This window comes from Rhinoderma darwinii, chromosome 3 (genome assembly GCF_050947455.1).
Source record: "Rhinoderma darwinii isolate aRhiDar2 chromosome 3, aRhiDar2.hap1, whole genome shotgun sequence".
Lineage (NCBI taxonomy): Eukaryota > Metazoa > Chordata > Amphibia > Anura > Rhinodermatidae > Rhinoderma > Rhinoderma darwinii.
The window spans coordinates 81,774,021-81,794,365 of NC_134689.1; the positions used below are offsets into that span (position 1 = coordinate 81,774,021).

At 39.9% G+C, this 20,345-nt stretch overlaps 1 protein-coding gene across 9 annotated transcripts in view; it reads right to left on the reverse strand.

Moving 5' to 3' along the window:
- TENM2 (teneurin transmembrane protein 2) overlaps window positions 1-20,345 on the reverse strand; it is a 2,339,501-nt gene that overhangs the window by 650,001 nt on the left and 1,669,155 nt on the right. The gene's annotated exons all lie outside the window — the stretch shown is intronic.

Sequence of the window (20,345 nt, forward strand, 5' to 3'; positions counted from 1 at the left end):
TTTATGTGTTCTATATTTTGACTGATAAATTTCCAGTTTAAAATTGAATCCATTCTCATTGATACATTTTCCACACTATCCAAGTATTCATTAGCACACAATCAATTTGTCAGTCACTTTTTTTAGGCCAGGATCACACACAGTTTTGATGCAGTTTTTGTGGCAGTTTTTGGCTCCGTTTTTTGAGCCAAACACAGAGGTGGACACAAAACAAAGGAGATGTGTGGTGATATAGGTAATATCATCAAAAGTAGGTTATGAAGTGGTCAGTTCATAACCCCTTCTGACACAGAAAAAACCTCTGTTTTACTTAAGAAATGCATATCTTTGGCCATCAAAGGATGTCCACTGTCAGGCAAATGTTTAATTGGCCCTTTCACCAAGGTGCTAGAAGTGTTGATTAAGAATTTTGTCACTAGGACCTGTATCTAGCATCAAATAACATTCTCACCCAGGGTTGGAAGTCATTATCCAAACATCCTGACCAAGCATAAAAAGCTATGCAAATAATCACCTATGTGTCTGCCATGTGGACCAGGTGAAACATGTGACAATGGCCTACGCTTAAAGAAAATATGATGCTTCAAGGCAAACCCCATCATAATTGATATTTGTAGTGACCCACATAGCTAGTTATGATCAGGGGAAATAGCCCTCATATATATGCCAAATTTACATCCCTACACCCAGAGCAACTACCTTGAATTGGCTATTGGCTAAAAACATGGGCCTATTACAGTGGTGTTATGCCCTAAATTTCTGCACAGCTGAATGCAGGTAATAAATATTATATTGCAATATAACACATGACCACTTTTATGTCTCTCTATAGAAATACAACTGTGTAATAGGAGGAGTACGCTTCATTATCATATAAACAGCCTCCTCTCAGTGACATCACCAGCTAGTGGACTGGGGGAAAAATGGGTTTAAAATGCCAGGAGAAGTGAGGGTCGGTGTCAGTCGTTGGGGATCCATATCTCGGTTTGAGTGACTCCCCATATTTTCAGCCGACCCGACAGCCAGGATATCACTGCTGTACATCAGTAAGGTTTTGTTCTGTTTCTTTTATCCCTTTTATTTTTATAAACTGAATGCATTGTAACTGTATGTATATTTTTTATCTTTTAATCTGACAACTATTGTTTGTATTGCACTGCACTATTGTGTATTAAATTTGAAATATTAATAAGTCTCTTCCTTGTAGTCTTATAGAACTTAATCTTCCGAAGGTGAGGAACGTTACCTGTATTTTATGTTCCATTTAGATAACCGGTGTTATTGTAACTGGTGTTAAGAGAATATAGAGACGTAGGCCCCTATTTCCTAGATAAGTATAGGTGGTGGTAGCATACTGTGGTATAAATTATTGGGGTGTTGGAAACCTACGTGAGTAATTTAGCATAATCCTGTGATCTAGAGTCGGTGGGCGTGGATTTATGTGTTAAATTAATAAACTCAGTAGTGTAGTTCAACCCTGTGACGTGACCTGAGATCGGCAATCGTCACAAGATGCATCAGTCTTTTCTTTATAGCTTTCCTACTGCATCAAAACTGTGTGTGTGATGCTGGCCTTAAAGCAGCATGTGGCCGTGTGAAGTTTTAGATGTCAACACAAAATCTGACGCTAGTAATGGAGATAACTGACATGTTGACTTTGCGCTCCTAAAACTTTGTAAACATTTAAAAGTTTGGATAATATTTATATTTTACCCACCATTATCTTCATCATCTATTCAAAAGGGAAAGAAGGAGCTTCGTGCCACATCCAACATTACTTCTTCTCTCTCCACTTTGTACAAAGCCACCCGCCTCTATTTTGCCCGGGGTTGCTCAGTCATGTCGTAAAATATATCATTCATACTTATTTGGGCATTTATTATCTGGCAGTTGTTTTCTGGGTGTGGGTTTCTGTTCATGGGAATCCAAATGATTGGAATGAGACTACTGCAGAAAGTAACTCAACTTAATAGTTTTGGAAACATTATGCACTTTAGTAGGCAACACCGTAAACCAGGATCAAGTTTATCAAACAGCAGGGTGGTTTTGCCCAGTGGCAAACACTTCTCAATCTATACAACTGTACACAGAGCAAAAGGGTCCCATTTCACTCATCACTATCATTCCCATTAAGAGAACATAGCAGATCCCCTGCCATGTTAATAACAGCAGCACACCCTTAATGGAGTTAAGTGGTATAAACTACCTGCTCAATGAACCTTGTCATCTACCCACCTTACATTAAATACCCCCTGCTGGTAATGTGGTTTACATGGCTAATAAATGTGCCGCGTTCCTCAAGTCCTTTTAGATAAAAAGACATTTCAGCCACTGAGTGTTAATTCTCATTACCCTAAATGCTTTTTTACGCGCCACCAGAAATGGTTACATTGGATTAGCGAACACAATAGACTCGTAAGCTCCAAAAACTCCAGATAAAACAAAAGACGATGCCGTGTTAATTCTTTGTATATTACTTCAGTGAAAAATTCTATAAACATAAGAATAACTACATATGAAGAGATGGCAGAGCATAAATATTTAGTGGGTAATTAAAAGGGTAAACTGCAAAATGAAACAGATGCTATATAATAAGGACATTCCTCAAGCAGATGAACTTTAAAATGAAACAATTTGTACAAATAAACAATAATCCAAATATGTTGAAACTAATAAAGAAAGGTCCGTTTAAAAAAAATAGCATTTGTTTGGTTATTTTGAATTAGGTCAAAAGGGAGAAAAATATCTTTGCCATGGGAATTATTAGCATACACTATTTGCACTTTTCCAATCATTTTTTATTTTTTTTTACATAGTAGGGTTAAAAAAAATACATATGTCCATCAAGTCTAACCAAGTGATGGGAGGGGATGTGGATAAAGGGAAAGGGTATGGGTAAACTTTACTTTATTTGAAACCCCTATTGATTTGGAGGAAGGTAAAAATCTTTAATGCATTAATCAATCGGCCATAAAAGAAAAAAATCCCCTCCTTATCCCAAGTGGCGATCGGACTGGATCAACATTTAAAACAAGTTATTCTTTACATTTACATATGCATTGATATTATATGGTTCTAAAAAATCATCTAAGCCTTTTTTAAAGCCATCTCCTGTTCCTGTTGTGACCGGCTCCTGAGGTAGGCTTTTCTACAGATTCACAGCTCTTATGGTAAAGAAGGATTGTACCCTCTAGAGAGTAAACCTTTTTCTTCTCCAGATGAAGAGAGTGCCCCCTTGTTTTTGAGAGTATTTAACATGTAACAGATTTTCACCATATTTTTATTATGAGCTATTTATATATTTATACAAGATAAGAATGACCCCCCTTAGATGTCTCTTTTTTAGACTAAATCATTTTTTTTATGTTTCCTCATAACTAAGATTCTCCATACCCCTTATTAGTGAAGTTGCTCTTCATTGTATTTTTTCCAACTCAGGACATCCTTTCTATGAACTGGAGCCCAGAACTGGACTGCATATTCTAGATGAGGCCTCACTAATGCTTTGTAAAGCAGTAATATGTCCCTGTCCCGCGAGTCCATGCCTCTTTTAGTACAGGATAGTATAATGCTAGCTTTAAATCCAGCTGATTGACACTGCATGCTGTTATTTAGTTTATGATCTACAAGTACACCCAGATCCTTCTCAACAAGTGACTTCCCCAGTGTAGCTCCCCCTAGGACATATGATGCATGCAGGTTGTTGGTACCCAGATGCATAACTTTACATTTATCTACATTAAACTTCATTTTCCAGTACATGCTCAAACACTAAGTGTGTCCAAGTCAGATTGTAATTTATGAACATCTTCCATAGACTGAACAATACTACATAGCTTGATGTCATCTGCAAAAATAAAAACAGTACTGTTAATCCCATCCTCTATAACATTAATAAGTCGAATAATAGTGGTCTCAGCACTGAACCATAGGATGAACCACTAACAAATGGGGACCATTCAGAGTAGGAATCATTTACCACAACTCTCTGGAGCAAATTTTTATTCCAATTACAAACTATAATTTATATGATCTGTGTCGTTTCAGGAATCAATATCTGTGATCTGCATACAGAGGAATGTTGAGATAGCATTCCTTTATCACAGCTTTCTCCAGACACAGAAAGCAAAGTAAAAAGAACAAAAAAAACCTAAGAATGAAAATATATTAAAAGTTAAAAAAGTTTACATTATAAATAAAATCAAGTAAAAAAATAAATAATTTTTTTTTCTGTGAAATAAAATGTTTTTCTAAAACGCCAACCTGGTGGAAAAAATACAAAGAAGAGCAAATAAGCTAATAAGGGTCATGGAGAACCTAAGTTATGAGGAAAGATGAAAATCATTAAACCTATTTAGCTTTGAAAAGAGACGACTAAGGGGGGACATGATTAACATATAATTATATGAATGGCACATACAAAAAATATGGTGAAATCCTGTTCCATGTAAAACCCCCTCAAAAAACAAGGGGGCACACGCTCCGTCTGGAGAAGAAAAGGTTCAATCTACAGAGGCGACAAGGCTTCTTTAGGGTATGTTCACATGCAGTGTCCAAAAACGTCTGCAAATACGGAGCTGTTTTCAAGGGAAAATAGCTCCTGATTTTCAGACGTTTTTTAAACCACTCGCGATATTCGCAGCGTTTTTTACGGACGTTTTTGGAGCTGTTTTCAATAGAGTCAATGAAAAATGCCTCCAAAAATGTCCCAAGAAGTGTCCTGCACTTCTTTTGAGTAGCCGTCATTTTACGTGCCGTATTTTGACAGCGACGCGTAAAATAAAGGCTCGTGGGAACAGAACATCGTAATTCCCATTGAAAGCAATGGGCAGATGTTTATAGGCGTAATGGAGCAGTTTTTTCAGGCGTAATTCGAGGCGTAAAACGAATTTCGCCTGAAAACACTGCGTGTGAACATACCCTTAGGGCATGACCAGACGTGGCGGAATTGCTCTGGAATTCCGCTGCGGACAGTCCGCAGCGGAAATCCGTAGCGTACACGTTTCTCCATTGCCTTCCACAGCTTTTTAGTGAGGTTCGTTTACACATTGCGGACAATTCCGCTGCGGAGCATAGGCTGCGGTGCGGAATTTGGTGTCCACAGCATACAATGGTTGTTGCGGACGTGTCGCGGACTTGTTGCGGACTCATTGCGGAATTTCTCCATTGACTTCAATGGAGAGTCAAAATTCTGCAATGAAGTCCGCAGATGTTATGTGTGCTGCGGAGCGTATTGGTTTTACTAACATGACATTTCTTCATTCTGGCTGGACCTACGTATTTCTAGGTTACAGCCAGACTGAGGAAGTCAATGGGGCTCCCGTAATTACGGGTGACTACGTGTGTGCACCCGTAATTACGGGAGCGTTGCTAGGCGACGTCAGTAAATAGTCACTGTCCAGGGTGCTGAAAGAGTTAAGCGATCGGCAGTAACTGTTTCAGAACCCTGGACAGTGACTTCTGATCACAATATACATCAACCTGTAAAAAAAATAGAAGTTCATACTTACCGAGAACTCCCTGATTCTTCCTCCAATCCGGCCTCCCAGGATGACGTTTCAGTCCAAGTGATGGCTGCAGCCAATCACAGGCTACAGCGGTCACATGGACTGCCGCGTCATCCAGGGAGGTCGGGCTGGATGGCGAAAGAGGGACGCGTCACCAAGACAACGGCCGGGTAAGTATGAATTTCTTTTTACTTTTACTAGGGAAAGGGCTGTCCCTTCTCTCTATCCTGCACTGATAGAGAGAAGGGAAGCCCTCTTCCCCTCAATACGCAACGGCTAGTCTGCATCAATTTAATGCCCATTTTAGGCAAAGCCGCAACAGAATCTGCATACCCTAACTGTGAGAACTGTGAATCTATGGAATAGTCTACGGCAGGAGCTGCTCACAGAAGCTGCAGTAGATGGCTTTAAAAAAGGCTTAGATAATTTCCTAGAACAAAAAAATATTATTTCCTATGTCAACGTGTAGAATTTTTTCCCTTCCCTTTTCCCATCCCTTGGTTGAACTTGATGGACATGTGTCTTTTTTCAACCGTACTAACTATGTAACTATGAAACCTACAACCAAACCACCTGCACTATAACAGACTAGATAGTTTTATATGGACTCATTTTAAATGAATGCATATAATAGGGCAACCATATTGCAAAATCTAGGTTATATCAAATCCAATTAAATTATTACCTGTCACTCGTTTTTGTCTCCTTAGCTCCACCCCTATGTGCTCTCATGCCTACAATACAAATTTCTTCACACAGGTACTTTGCGCCAATTTACAGATCTCACATACCAGCTAAAGGCAGGAGTCGCGCTAGAAAATAAGTGTGACCTTTGTTCATAGGCGTTGCAGTTAGTGAGGCAAAGTGTACTTGATATTGTTATACATGGGAGAGTGCAAGGATTATTTGGTGACATAATTTGGTTAAACTACTTATATTAATTTTCAAAATTTTCCCCTATTTTTCCCATTTTATCCTATATAAAAGTGAAATAATGAAAAGATACTGATTTTGTCTAGGTACAACATTAAAGTCGCATCTGTGCCTCCCCCCCCCTTAAAAAAAATAAACATATTAGACCACAGTATAATTATTTTTTTTTTTAAATCACCCAAAGAACTGCATTGCAGAAAGTGACATTTTGCTATGGACATTCAGGATTTGGAAGTTTTTGGTCTTGAAAAGGTCTTTTTCCCCCCTATTTTGAGAAGACATTTTGGGGCTTTTGAAGCCAAGTTACAATGGTTTTAACTATCAATGTTCGTTATGCAACAAATTAATATTGTAGCTTAAGGGATGACTGTATCACTACACTACCCACCTCTGCAGCCCACTCCATTTGTTTATATAGCTGACTAATTCCCCTGTCATGTAGGGGTTCTATAGACTACAACAACAAAGACATTTTCAGTGTCAGCCCCCTTTTGTTGTTTCACCCACAAGGTTTCAACCTCCTCCCAGTCTTCACCCACTATTGCCTCTTTCACATTCGACTTCAGATTTCTTCTAACATACAGACATAGGCCTCATGCACACGACCGCAAAAAAAAAACTTTTTGTGCATCAGTGTGTCATCCGGACTCACAGATCCACAACAATTCACCCGTATTGGTGAATCCACAATTGCGGACCTTAAAATTACTTGTCCTGAGATTTTGCGGTGCGCAATTGCGGCCCCCGCAACAATCGGTGTAAATCAGGGTCGTGTAAAGCAAGTCTTAGGTAGCCTATACCACAACTCCATTTTCATCAGTGTCTCAGGCTGCTACTCTTTCCCTCCCTCATATTTTACATTGTAGCTCGGCATGCTCAGATTGTCAGCTGACTACAACCACAAGGAAGTCAGTACATGTTGAATTAATTTTCCTTAGAGCAGGGACAGAATAATTCTAAAGTAAAAATCATAAGATAATTACCACATATACTGAGCCAAATGAACCTGAGCATAGGAGAAACCTGGATTTTTAGAAAAGTGTGATTTAAATCTAGCCAAGCCGCTGTGCTGCTTTCAGTTCAGGGGCAATTTTGCCTTAATTTTAACTAAGCTGAGACAGACTGGTTGCTATGGAAATGCTGTCAGACAACCAAATTGAAAAAACATTTGGTATTTGTCAGTCTAGACCAGGGGTCTCAAGCACGCGGCCCACGGGCCGCATGCGGTCCCTGGGGCTGTCATCTGCGGCCCGCGGGACACAGAGCCGCTAGTATAGGCTCTGCTCCGAGACTATGGAATTCCCTGACATCGCTGTCCACATATGAACAGCAATGTCTGGGGCTTCCCCAGAGATGGAGTCCCGTGCAGAGCGCTAGTACAGGCTCTGCTCCGGGACTCTGTGGAATTCCCTGACATCGCTGTCCATATATGGACAGTGTGTCAGGGTCTTCCCCAGAGCGGAGTCCTGGGCAGAGCGCTAGTATCGGCTCTGCTCCGGGACTCTGTGGAATTCCCTGACATCGCTGTCCATGTTTGGACACACAATGTCTGGGGCTTCCCCAGAGCCGGAGTCCCGTGCAGAGCGCTAGTACAGGCTCTGCTCCGGGACTCTGTGGAATTCCCTGACATCGCTGTCCATATATGGACAGTGTGTCAGGGTCTTCCCCAGAGCGGAGTCCCGGGCAAAGCGCTAGTATAGGCTCTGCTCCGGGACTCTGTGGAATTCCCTGACATTGCTGTCGGCGTCTTCCCCCAGAGCAGAGACCCGGGCAGGGCGCTAGTACAGGCTCTGCTCCGGGACTCTGTGGAATTCCCTGACATCGGTGTCCATGTTTGGACACACGATGTCTGGGGCTTCCCCAGAGCCGCAGTCCCGGGCAGAGCGCTAGTATAGGCTCTGCTCTTGGACTCTGGGGAAGCCTCTGACATCGCTGTCCATACATCGACAATGATGTCAGGAGCACAGCTGGAGTCCCAGGAAGAGCCTACTAGCGCTCTGACCGGGACTCCAGCTCTGGGGTTGCCCCTGACATCACTGTGGCAGCATCTGCGGAGGGCATTGTGGCAGCATCTGCGGAGGGCACTGTGGCAGCATATATGGAGGGCACTATGGCAGCATCTATGGAGGGCACTGTGGCCGCATCTATGGAGGGCACAATGGCAGCATCTACAGAGGGCACTGTGGCATCTACAGAGGGCACTGTGGCAGCATCTACAGAGGGAACTGTGGCAACATCTACAGAGTGCACTGTGGCAGCATCTATAGAGGGCACTGTGGCAGTATATACAGAGGACACTGTGGCATTATCTAGGGGTATGTTGCATTATCTACAGAGGGCACTGTGGCATTATCTACAGAGGGCACTGTGGCATTATCTAGGGGTGTGTTGCATTATCTACAGAGGGCACTGTGGCATTATCTACAGGGCACTGTGGCAGCATCTACAGAGGACTCTGTGGCAGCATCTACAGAGGGCACTGCGGCAGCATCTACAGAGGGCACTGCGGCAGCATCCACAGAGGGCACAGCGGCAGCATCCACAGAGGGCACAGCGGCAGCATCCACAGAGGGCACAGTGGCAGCATCCACAGAGGGCACAGCGGCAGCATCCACAGAGGGCACAGCGGCAGCATCCACAGAGGGCACAGAGGCAGCATCCACAGAGGGCACTACGGCAGCATCCACCAAGGGCACTGTGGCATCTAAAAAGGGGCTGCCCAATCTTGACGTGTGTCTGTCAAACGCTGCTAACTGAGCCGCCGGACTGCATTTAGCGACACTTAAACTGCAAAACTGGATTGTTGAAATAAGCATGTGGAGAAATATCTCAAATTTTAAACCTAGCGGTATTATTATAGTAATGTAGTATTATTATTATTATTATTATTATAGTAATATAGTGTTATAGTAGTTCAAATAACTAATTGATTAACAATAATTTTGTATTGTATCAAATTTGAAAGTAATGCGGCCCGTCAACTTCCCATTTTATCTATATGCGGCCCACTTACCCGGCCGAGTTTGAGACCCCTGGTCTAGACCTAGCCATCAGACGTTCAGAGATGGCTTAGCTGTTGTGCTCAAAGTTGGATAGGCATGGTGATGACAGCAGGGTAGCGGAAAACTAGCTTGGAAACTGTAAAGTCATGCCATTGCCTTGATCAGATCAAATAGTCATGTATTTAGGTGGAAAACCTGATTTTTACCTAATATTATGGCCTCATACACATGGTAGAGCTGTGTGCAAGAGACTGTATGGTAGACCCTGTGGCCATATCATGGGGTTATTCTCCCCAAGAATGTTACGTACAAATCTGGGAATGTACAGACACATACTACACCCATGTGCATGAGGCCTAACACCTGCTTATTTGTAGTAAAACACCTATTATAGACAACCTTTATATTGGTTAAACATTATTGTAAGTGATTCTAGTATTGGATTAAGAAAAAGTTCAATGTTTATATCTCTGGGATCTAGTACTGTATGTAATAGACAAAAAAAAAATATCTTAGCAATTATACTGCTGTAAGACGTGTGCACTATTTAATGCAAAGGTAATGTAAGACAATTACGTTGTTATATATAAAGACAAAATTATAATGCACTTTGTGAAAACACTACAAGTGAAAAATAGGGAAGACAACAATCTAGGTGTAACACTGGGTTCATACAAAATAGAAGAGGTCCAGGTCTATTTTTCTTCTTTTTTTTTTAATTCGCAACATGTGTTTTTCATATGCATTTTTTCTGACGTCATACCCAGAACAAACAATGTGGTCTAAAATTGAAATAGAAAATGCCTAACAATTTTTTCAGATATCCAATAACATAATCCATAAGCTAAATAAGCATGTAAAATAAACTGACCATAATGTAAATGTAATTTAAACTTCAGGATGTACAGTTGCAAGAAAAAGTATGGTCTGATTGTTATCCAAGTTACAATTCTAAACAAACACAATCTAACTAAACTAATATCACACAAATAGTTATACTGTTCATGTCTTTTATGGCGAACATTAAGTAAAAATCCACCGTTCAGGAAGAAAAAAGTAAGTGAAACGCTATGTTAATGACTTCTCCAAGAACTATTTGGCAAAAGTTGTTTCAATTAAGAAGATGATATTAGAAGTGTGGGTTTCACAGGTGCTTTGCCCATTAAATAAAGGCACACTCATGGTTACTGACAAATCTGTTCTTCTCAAGAAAGATTGGTTAGTGTGAACCATGCCACGGGACTAACAACTTTCAGAAGACCTCAGAAGACGTGTTATAGCGACACATAAAACTGGAAAAGGCCACAAAAGCATTGCTAAAGTCCTGGGTGTACATCAATCCACAGTTAGATAAATTGTTTACAAATGGAGAAAATTCAGAACTGTTGTTACACTTTTTAGCAGTGGGTGTTCTGTTAAGATCACTCCAAGTACACAACGGGCAATCCTGAAAAAGGTGAGAAAGAACCCAAGGGTAACAGCTAAAGAGCTACTGAAGCCTCTACAAATGGCAAAAACCACTGTCAATGTGTCCACTATACGAAAAACACTGAACAAGAATTATGCTTATGGAAGGACACCATGAAAGGGGGAAGCTGATGCTGTCCGACAAAAACATTGTTGCCCAAAACCACCTGAATGTTCCACAATCCTTCTGGGAAAAAGTTTTAGATAATTGTGACTTATGTTACAAACAGAATTCAAATTTCCAGGTAATCCCAAAGGGTTCCACTCATAAATTAGGTGATGAAGATATAACAAGTATACATGGAACATATTAAGAAGACAGCTGATCCAGAGTTCTTGTGATCTTCCTAACAAGAGGGATTACTGTTCCCACTGCTCCTGACTGCCCATAAAAACAGCAGCTGTCAATTTGCTACAGTCAAGATATTGCATATGAGGTATCTGATGATCTGGAGTACACATTCTCTTTGCAACATCTCAAGCTCTTCTATAGAGCCTGACTGAAGCAATAATACTAGAACATAGAAGGCTACTAATGAGTCCTTACTAGTTACAGATGGGCATCCGGCTGGAATTTTTTTTTGGGCGTTATTTTAACATATCTTAGAAACAATGCATAGCATTGTGGCTTATAGATCAAACACCCTTAAAATTGATATATAAAAAATATTGCGCTGAGACTAATGAGTCATAATTAACCCATTTAAGTCATGAAAACGAGAATTAGACTGAAGAAAAAAAAGAAGAATAAAATAGCATACTGCTGCATTCTCACAGCTAGTACAATACTGTACACACAATTGGCAGAAGGCTACAATTCCCTTATGTAAATCAGACTTCTTTATTCACGGGCCTCTGCCTTTCATTATTTTCTCTGTAATCAGCTCCAGCTTCGGTTTCCCCTGTACGATCTCATAATGTAAATGGAGGAGAAATTAATGTTCTTGAGTAATTTATATAACCCAGAAAAAATTGTTTTATGTTGTTGCTAACACAACTACTGTAGGCGTATGCTAGTGTAAGATGACTACATCTTCGTGTCGGGGGAGATAAGAGATGTGACATAGATTAAAACTAATTGTTGATCCATACCAAGGAGAAGCTAGGCAAACAATAGAAGTGAAAGCATAAATGTCAATTTGGGATGATAAAGGATACAATCTAAATGTAATATGAGAGGCCCCCAGACAAAAGCAAGAAATAGCAATTGCACATTATAGAGGAATCAAACAATGATATATCCACCAACGTAGAACGCCAATACTTGGCTTAATGCATTGTAAAGTGTAAAGTAACATCATAAAATGATTGTAATTATGTTATTCTCCTATTATTTGTAAACAGTTATCTTACAATCCCTCCTCCCCCTTCATTTGTTTATGAGCTGTTAGGAGAATCTTGATTACAGCGAGTTATCGGCGCCAATGTCATAATTGCTTCTATTTCTACCTCTGTGTCTTTTGTTATATTATCTTCGAACCCTGAGGATATCTACATTTTCTCCACAGCTGAGGAGCATTGACAAACGCTGACTATTTATCCAGGCAAAAGAAGCAAGGTCATTTCTACAAGGTCATTTAATTTCATCCTCTAGAATTCTCTTGTCCCTGGTGGACCTTCACATCATGGCTCTTTGTCTGATGAGTTAAGAGCTGGAATCTCACTTTAAATCAATTTTGGACTAGTCACATGGTGTCAAGCTTGTTTCTGCACTGGAATCTTCAGTATTACCTTTGCTATTTAGAAGGAAACATTAATTTTGCTTACAGTATATACAGATACATATACTGCAGTGTTTCCACAAAAAAAGATTAACAGTGCATAGCAACTGCCAATATATTTCATTGTGTAGATGGACCAGCAAAAAGTGAGGAATATATCATGTTGTAGACAGCTTTAATGTGGGTTGAAATTGCATCAAATAAAGTAAACTTCTTGCTTTATTAATGGTGTTGTTATTTAATTTTTTATGCATGTTTAGACATTGTGATATTATGATAAATTTGTGTGCATCTCTACAAAGATACCCTATCAATCTTTATCGTTTTCCTAAGAGTATACTTTAATGACAATGACTGAAGTCTCTCAGGGTAGTATATACCGTAATTACTTTGCATTACACAGGTGTCCCAGACTCTTAATTTATCACCTATTCCAATATGACATTAAAGCCAATGCACAACCTTGATCCTATCAATTCATTAACATTTGATTTATTTGCTGTCATCGTTTTTTAATGATTGTTGCATAGAAGGCTAAATATGAGCAAAAAGTTATGGGTATACTTCCAAAGCTGTACAAAAGTATTTGCCCCCTGCCAGAGGTCCTTCATTACATATTTGTCAGACTGATCTTAAAAAAAAAATGTCAACGGGAAGCTGAGTAAACACATTTTTTCATTTTTACTGCATTTATTTAAAGGGGTTTACTCTATTTAGCAAATAACATATATGTTGTATAATGAAAATTTCTGCAATTAGCTAATATATGCTATTTAAGATCTCTTTATGACTTGTAGTCATTGAATGGGAACCTCTATTCTGGTGATGTGACGATTACCCAGGTGCACGGTTTGTTATAAGACAGACCTCTAATAACTATAATTAGCCGTGAACTTGTGTGACCAGGACAAGGTTTTAGATTCTCGAAGTGAACAGTGATGGTTCCTATTCAATGGCTTCAGGCAGAGATCTTGAAATCTGTAAGGACTGATACACAAACTATAGTAGAAAGTATATAACTTTGCATTATACCATGAATGCCCCTTAATAGCTGAAACCTGAAACCCATTTAAAGAAGACAGACGGTCATATGAAAAAATTAACTGACCCATTAAGCTTAATAACTAGTTGTCCATACATTAGCAGTCATGATTTCAACACTTCTTTACATTTTTTATTGGTTTCTTTTTTGTAGAACTGCTTAAATTTTCCACCTTCTGACAACTGATGACCCATCCACCGCACAGATCAGCTGCCTCCATGCACCAGACGTACATGCCAGAAGCAGCTAGCTGCGGCCACGGAATAGCGAATGAGCTGCAGTACTGCAGCACGACCGCTATGCTATATACAGAGCCAACTGCTTACAGCTCTGTACATAGCATTATGTGCCATAACATCCGGTGCGGCTTATCGGTGCGTAGTCCGGGTGTCGGACCCGCACCGATTATATACTGATGACCTATATGGTGGATAGGTCATCAGTTGTCAGGAGGTGGACAACCCCTTTAAGACCTAGCTCACATCTGCATTGGAGGCTCCGCTAGGGGCCACCGTCGCAGATTCTGCCAAGAATACTAGAAACAATAGCGCAGCATGCTGCATAACTGCTTTCGGTAAAACCATAGGCACTCAGATGGAACCCGTTAAAGTCAATGGGATCCATTGGTGCTTCCAGTTATTCTCTTGTTCTGTTTTTCTGACAGAACAGAACAGCGGAATGACCAGTGCAGGTGTGAACATAGCCTAAGAAATTGGTATGCTTTCCTGCTTTAAAAAGTTAATTTAAGGTAATCTCTTTTATGTTCATGACTTTGAATAGCCAAACTTAAACGTTAACTTTGTTTACCCTCAGCCCTTCAGATTTAGACTTTTTTAGGCATTTTTCTGTTTTGGTGCGGAGCAGATATTTTTGTATCCAATATACTATACAAAACCAAAATATACTAGAATTTTTACATAGATCTAATAGCAAATAAACAATATATACAAATAAATATTGTAAAACAACATTATAAATGCTAAATTCTTAAAAAGATTAAATCCCGGCTTTTCAAACTTTTTCATACGGGGCTGACATCAATGCTAGAGCAGGGAAATGTAGAAGTGGTGTTTCAAAATCCATGCCAACCACTGTGGGAGCCAGGATGCCCCAGACACAGCCATCGTGCCCCTCTTCACAACACTTACCCTTTCCATATTCACGCTTCTGCTCCCGCACACTTGTAACTTTACTCTCCTGTGCTGATCCACACAGTCTTCCCAGATTAATCGATCTGTGATAGAGCGCATCTACTGGGATAGAGGCGCCTGGTGCTCTTGGGAGGCATGCCACACCTCACAAGTACTCAAGGGTGTCTGACCTCACAGTTTGAGAAACATTGTACTAGATTGATCCCAGAATACACCCATCAATATAAGCCAAAGCGACAACAGGTAACACTCTAGAAATGCCTTGAACACCTCAATACATAGACCCACACACCCCAAAATGTGTACTGTGCTGTCCAAACAATTCCACTCTGTCTATAGAATGTATAGCAGTGAATTCTGCTTCGCTTCACTACTCTCTGGTGAATCACATTTTACCACAGTCACGTTCTTATTGTGCAGCCATGAACAGTGTCTGCACCCTAGAGGGGCCTGAAGTGGATGGTCATCAGAGATGTTTTGGAACTTTCTGGATGAATTATTGATGTACCAAGAAGGCATTCTTGACAGGATGGACAACTGCTGGGCTGTAAATAATGACTCACTATCATTTCATGGAATATCTGAGTCCTAGAAATAGATTTGTATTCCTTTCCAGATTAATATATTTTGTCAACTTTTTTTTACCCCATAAATTCTGAAATTTCTTTTGATCATGGCATAATCTTGTAGAAACACTTAAGTGACTACTTCATCATCATGATATGCTTGTGATAAGGCTCATTGTAATAAAGCCTGACTGTGTTTAGCCATCTGAAACTGCATACGAGTTAAATTTGGTCAACATATGATTTAGAATAAGGGGGCAGACTTTTTCACATGGGTGATATATGCGTTGATTAAATCTGTTTCTTAAATAAATGCTGAAAAAACACAAGTGCAAACGCAACCTGCATTTTATTACATCAGTATCAAAAAAGTGACACTGAGTGTAAGAGGTTGATATGTGGAGATTATGTATTAGTTTCAACTGTCTGTTCAATTACTATTGCACACAGCAAATTTTTCTCCTAAATTCAGTTGTTTAAAAAAACTATATACAAAAGTTATCGATGCGAGCATCTCTCTGGCTGCCGAGTGATGAGCTAATTGATTTGTCTACTTGGAAGCTCACACATTTGTAGTCTGTCTCCAATCACTTTGCTCCTTCAGCAAGAAATGGCACCTGATCTTGTAATAAAGCCATAGGAGGGTGCGAAATAACATGTGGTTTGTGAAAGTCAATGTTCTGTTTCCATTTTAAAGGAACTGTGCATTTACTCCAATATTGAAAGAATGCTATATAATGCCTCTTATCAAAAATTAAATACATAATAAATATTATAAATTAAGATCAAGCATTAAACGTAGATCCACTTGTCACTCCGCAGCCTCATTCAAGAAGGTTCCTCTACTCTTACATTTAGTGCAGGAATGTATGGTAACCAATAGCTCTACAACAGAGAACTGGAAGGCTAAGCCCCATGGCTCTGGACTGTACCGCAGCAGGGGCAGCACCAAAGTATTTTTTTAAGTACATCAAATGCTTAGTTATTTAAACTTATCAAATGTAAGATATCAACTCCACTGGTCAGCAGATGCGTAGTTTGATTAGCTAGTAAAAGTACTTGAATGTGCAAATTCTGGACCTATGGAAATCACCACCTGTTGTTGGACTCTCTGGGGGGAATTTATTAAGCACTCTATGCCAGTTTTCTTCCATAGAAAACTCAAAATTTTGCAACCTTTGCAATTTTACAGCACATTTATCAAAAAGTGCGTGGCACTTTGCAAAACAGGGTGGGGCCACCGTGGGCCGTTAAATTGACTGTAATTTACAACAGAAAACTGGCGTAAACTATAGCACAAAAGGCAGCTCTTTGTTGGCGTAGATTTTATTTTCCGGCCTCTTAGTAAATTAGGCAAATTTTTTTTCAGCGTTTTTTTATCAAACACCATTTTTAATAAATACCCCCTCAGAGTCCCGGCTTTCCTTCCAAGATGAATCACTCTTGTTATCGTGTAAACAACATTTAATAGAATACTAATTGAAATACAAAGTATGAAAATCTAGTTTTTATTTGTTCCATCATGTGTTTTAGTGTTTAATTAAAAATCACATTGAATGTTCTCGCAACTTATTCTGTAATCACTCAAATTTAATTTCTAAACTTCTCCCATAAAAGAACAACAACTTTTCACAAAGTTGACACATTACATCTGAGGGTATGTTTACACGGCCTATTATCGGCCGTTTTTCGGGCCGTAAACGCCCAAAAGACAGCCGAAAAATTGGAAGCAGCACGCCTCCAAACATCTGCCCATTGATTTCAATGGGAAAAACGGTATTCTGTTCCGATGGGCCATTTTTTTACATGGCCGTTTTGAAAAACGGTCGCGTAAAAAAAAGGCTGCGTAAAAGAAGTGCAGGTCACGTCTTGGGACGTTTTTGGAGCTGTTTTTCATAGACTCTTTTGAAAACAGCTCCAAAAACGGGCATAAAAAAATGCCGCGAAAACGCAGCGAAAAACGCGAGTTGCTCAAAAACAGCTCCGTATTTTCAGATGTTTTTGACTCAGCGTGTGAATATACCCTTACCCTGAGAGGGATCCAACCAGACCCGACTGCCATACTTAGGTGGTGTAGCAATGTGGACAAAATAGACGTGCTAGGGAAACCATTAATCTAGGAAACCTGGTGAACTTTTAGATCAACCTTCAACCCCCTTCCCCTGAAGGCGCTGTGAACAATTTCTCATTCTGCTTCTAGTCTTCTTTACCACCACTAATCTTTACCACCTTCTATGGAACAGTCTTTAAAGTTTACTCATCCTTTTGTTCCCCCATGCCCACTTGAATTTTCTTGGGTACTGCAGTTCCCCTCCACCCTCTGAAAACATACATATAATTTAATTAGCTTCCTGTAAAATTGGCACTTGTGTGTGTTACTTACCAAGAAATTAGATTGTGAATCCTATGAGACGCAAGGACTGATGTAAATAAGAAGTAAGTTATATGTGTACAGTACTGTGGAACCTTTTATCTTAAAGCTTAACTTTTCAGATGACTTAAGAACATAACATGTCATATGTGTGTACATGAGGAATAACACTATTTCTGTCTATTAAATGACTTGTATTCTGTATTACTTAGCAGTTTTCTCCTCTGCAGGCTCTCTCTCTAATTCTCAGTTTTCTCAAATCTAGTGGATGTAGGCCCACTGCTATCATGTCTTCCATACACTACACACATAGAAGAGGAGAATTCTGCTCTCCTATCTGTATCACATATATGAACAGGGATAGGCAACTTTATTGTATGGCATATCTATATAAAAAAAAAAAAATCAATGTTGAAGTACTCAGTGTGCCATGCAGACATGAAAGTCATATCAGACAAACGATTACCACTTGTGTGACATAAAACAATTAATGAGTCGATTGAACTTACATATCAGTGTGCCCCTTGTCTCAGACTTTCTGGGGGGGGGGGGGGGGAGTCACACATAGGTCAGACAGCGGCTACTGAATACCAGCTGGCGGGGGACTGCAAACCGGAGAGAACGCAACTACTGAATACCAGCTTGGGGGCGCTGCACACAGGAGAGAGAGATCGACTACTGAACATGAGCTTGGGGGGGGGGTGCACATAGGAGAGACCATGGCTACTGAATATTAGCTTGGGGGTTTGCACAAAGGAGTGAGAGCTGCCAGCGTTTGTTAACTTTTTCACAACAGTTACTAAACTCTGTCCTTGCAGCGCTGATCACCAGGAGAGAGCAGCCCTTCATTATGCACTTGGTGGCGCTGATCACCAGTAGAGAGAGCAGTAGAGAATTGTATGCCTGTAAAGTGTTCAGCAGTAACAAACACATTGAAGCACTGCTCTCTCTTCTGGTGATTAGTGCCGCCAAGTGCATAATGAAGGGCTGCTCTCTCTCCCTGTGTTCAGTGCCGCCAAGCACACAATGGTGCTGAACACCAGGTGAGCGAAGTGTGGGAGCAAAAAAAATGTCCCATGTGCCGGCTGTGGCACCGGTGCCATAGGTTGATATACCCCCCCAAGATGATATACCCCTAATATATAAGCTGCAGTAGCAGCATGGAGGAGATTATACGGCATTACAGACCAGTGTTGCCGAGAATCCAGCAGTGGGTGAGATTTACATATTACCAGCAGCGTGTCAGTGTGTTTCTCTTTGCTTTTGCTTCCTCCCCCAGCTCACCCCTCCCACCTTTATAGACTTACATGTAGTGTGTGTTGCTTAGTCATATTCTCTCTGTGCTCCCTCCTCCTGCTCCCCCTCCCCTCTCCATAACCTTGTATAGGCAGGCAGTGAAGTGACACACCCACCTTCTGCAGCTTGTCAATTCTACTCTGTAACCAGGGTCGGCCAATGCTTGACAACAGGAGGTGGACAGGAGATTACAGGAATTTAAACACCTGGTGGCAGTAACTTCACACAGAATTTACATGGATAAAACAACTGAATTTTAACAGTAAGTAAATCACAAAGTGATTTTGTTTTATTTTAAATAATAAATCATAAAAAACCTTATCAATTTGGTATCGCCAGATTCATATTGACCAGCAGAATAACATTAACCTGTTGTTTTTACTGAATCACAAGTTTTTTTCCCAAAATTTTTCAGTAGATTAAAAAAACACTAAAAACAAGCCCTCAGACAGCTATGTCAATGTAAAAAAAAATAAAAAATAATGGCTTTTGGTAGACGGAGAAAAAAATAAAAATAATAATAATAATGGATGTAACAGCAAAGGGTTAGTTTTCTGTTACGAACAAGATAAAGTGAGCTGCCTTTATCAAACACAAATTTTGATAATTCGAACCACAGGCATGCCATTTCATAGATAATATCCACAACATACCCTTATATTCTGTAACTGTTGTTGGTTGTAATTGTCACTAATTCACTCTTTCTTGTAACATGAATATGCTGTTGAGAAAACGCCACCAATGCTCTAATAAAAGGGCACAGCTAGGCTAAGTTTAATGACATTCTGCTTTCAGTTGTCTATGATGCCTCATTAAGTTGTAAGAAGTGAATTAATTGATTGTAACGAAACCCTGTCAAGTAAATTCCAATGAAAAGGCTCTGTAAGTTGAACTGGAGGCTAGTTTTTCATTGTACATTGCAAGGCTTTATAACAGAGCGACACATTTCTAAATATGAACCAATACACATTGTAAAAAGATAAGGACCTGCTGAAACCTGAGCAATATAAAGGGCTATTATTTATGAGAGGCAAAACAGGTAATAGCCCAATGCGTTGTCTCTATGATGTGTGCACACTGCAATTTACCCTATTTTGTTTATTTTTTGCAGATTAAACTGCAAAAAGTTGCATTGCGACCAGGAATGAACAATTTTTCAATTGGATGAAAGGGGGTCAATCAGGCTTTTAAATTATTTTTTTTTACTAATGGCTGCAAATGTCTTTAAAAACAAAACAAAAACAATCAGTACTCACCTATCTTTTCGACAGTCATCCAGCGCTCATGCT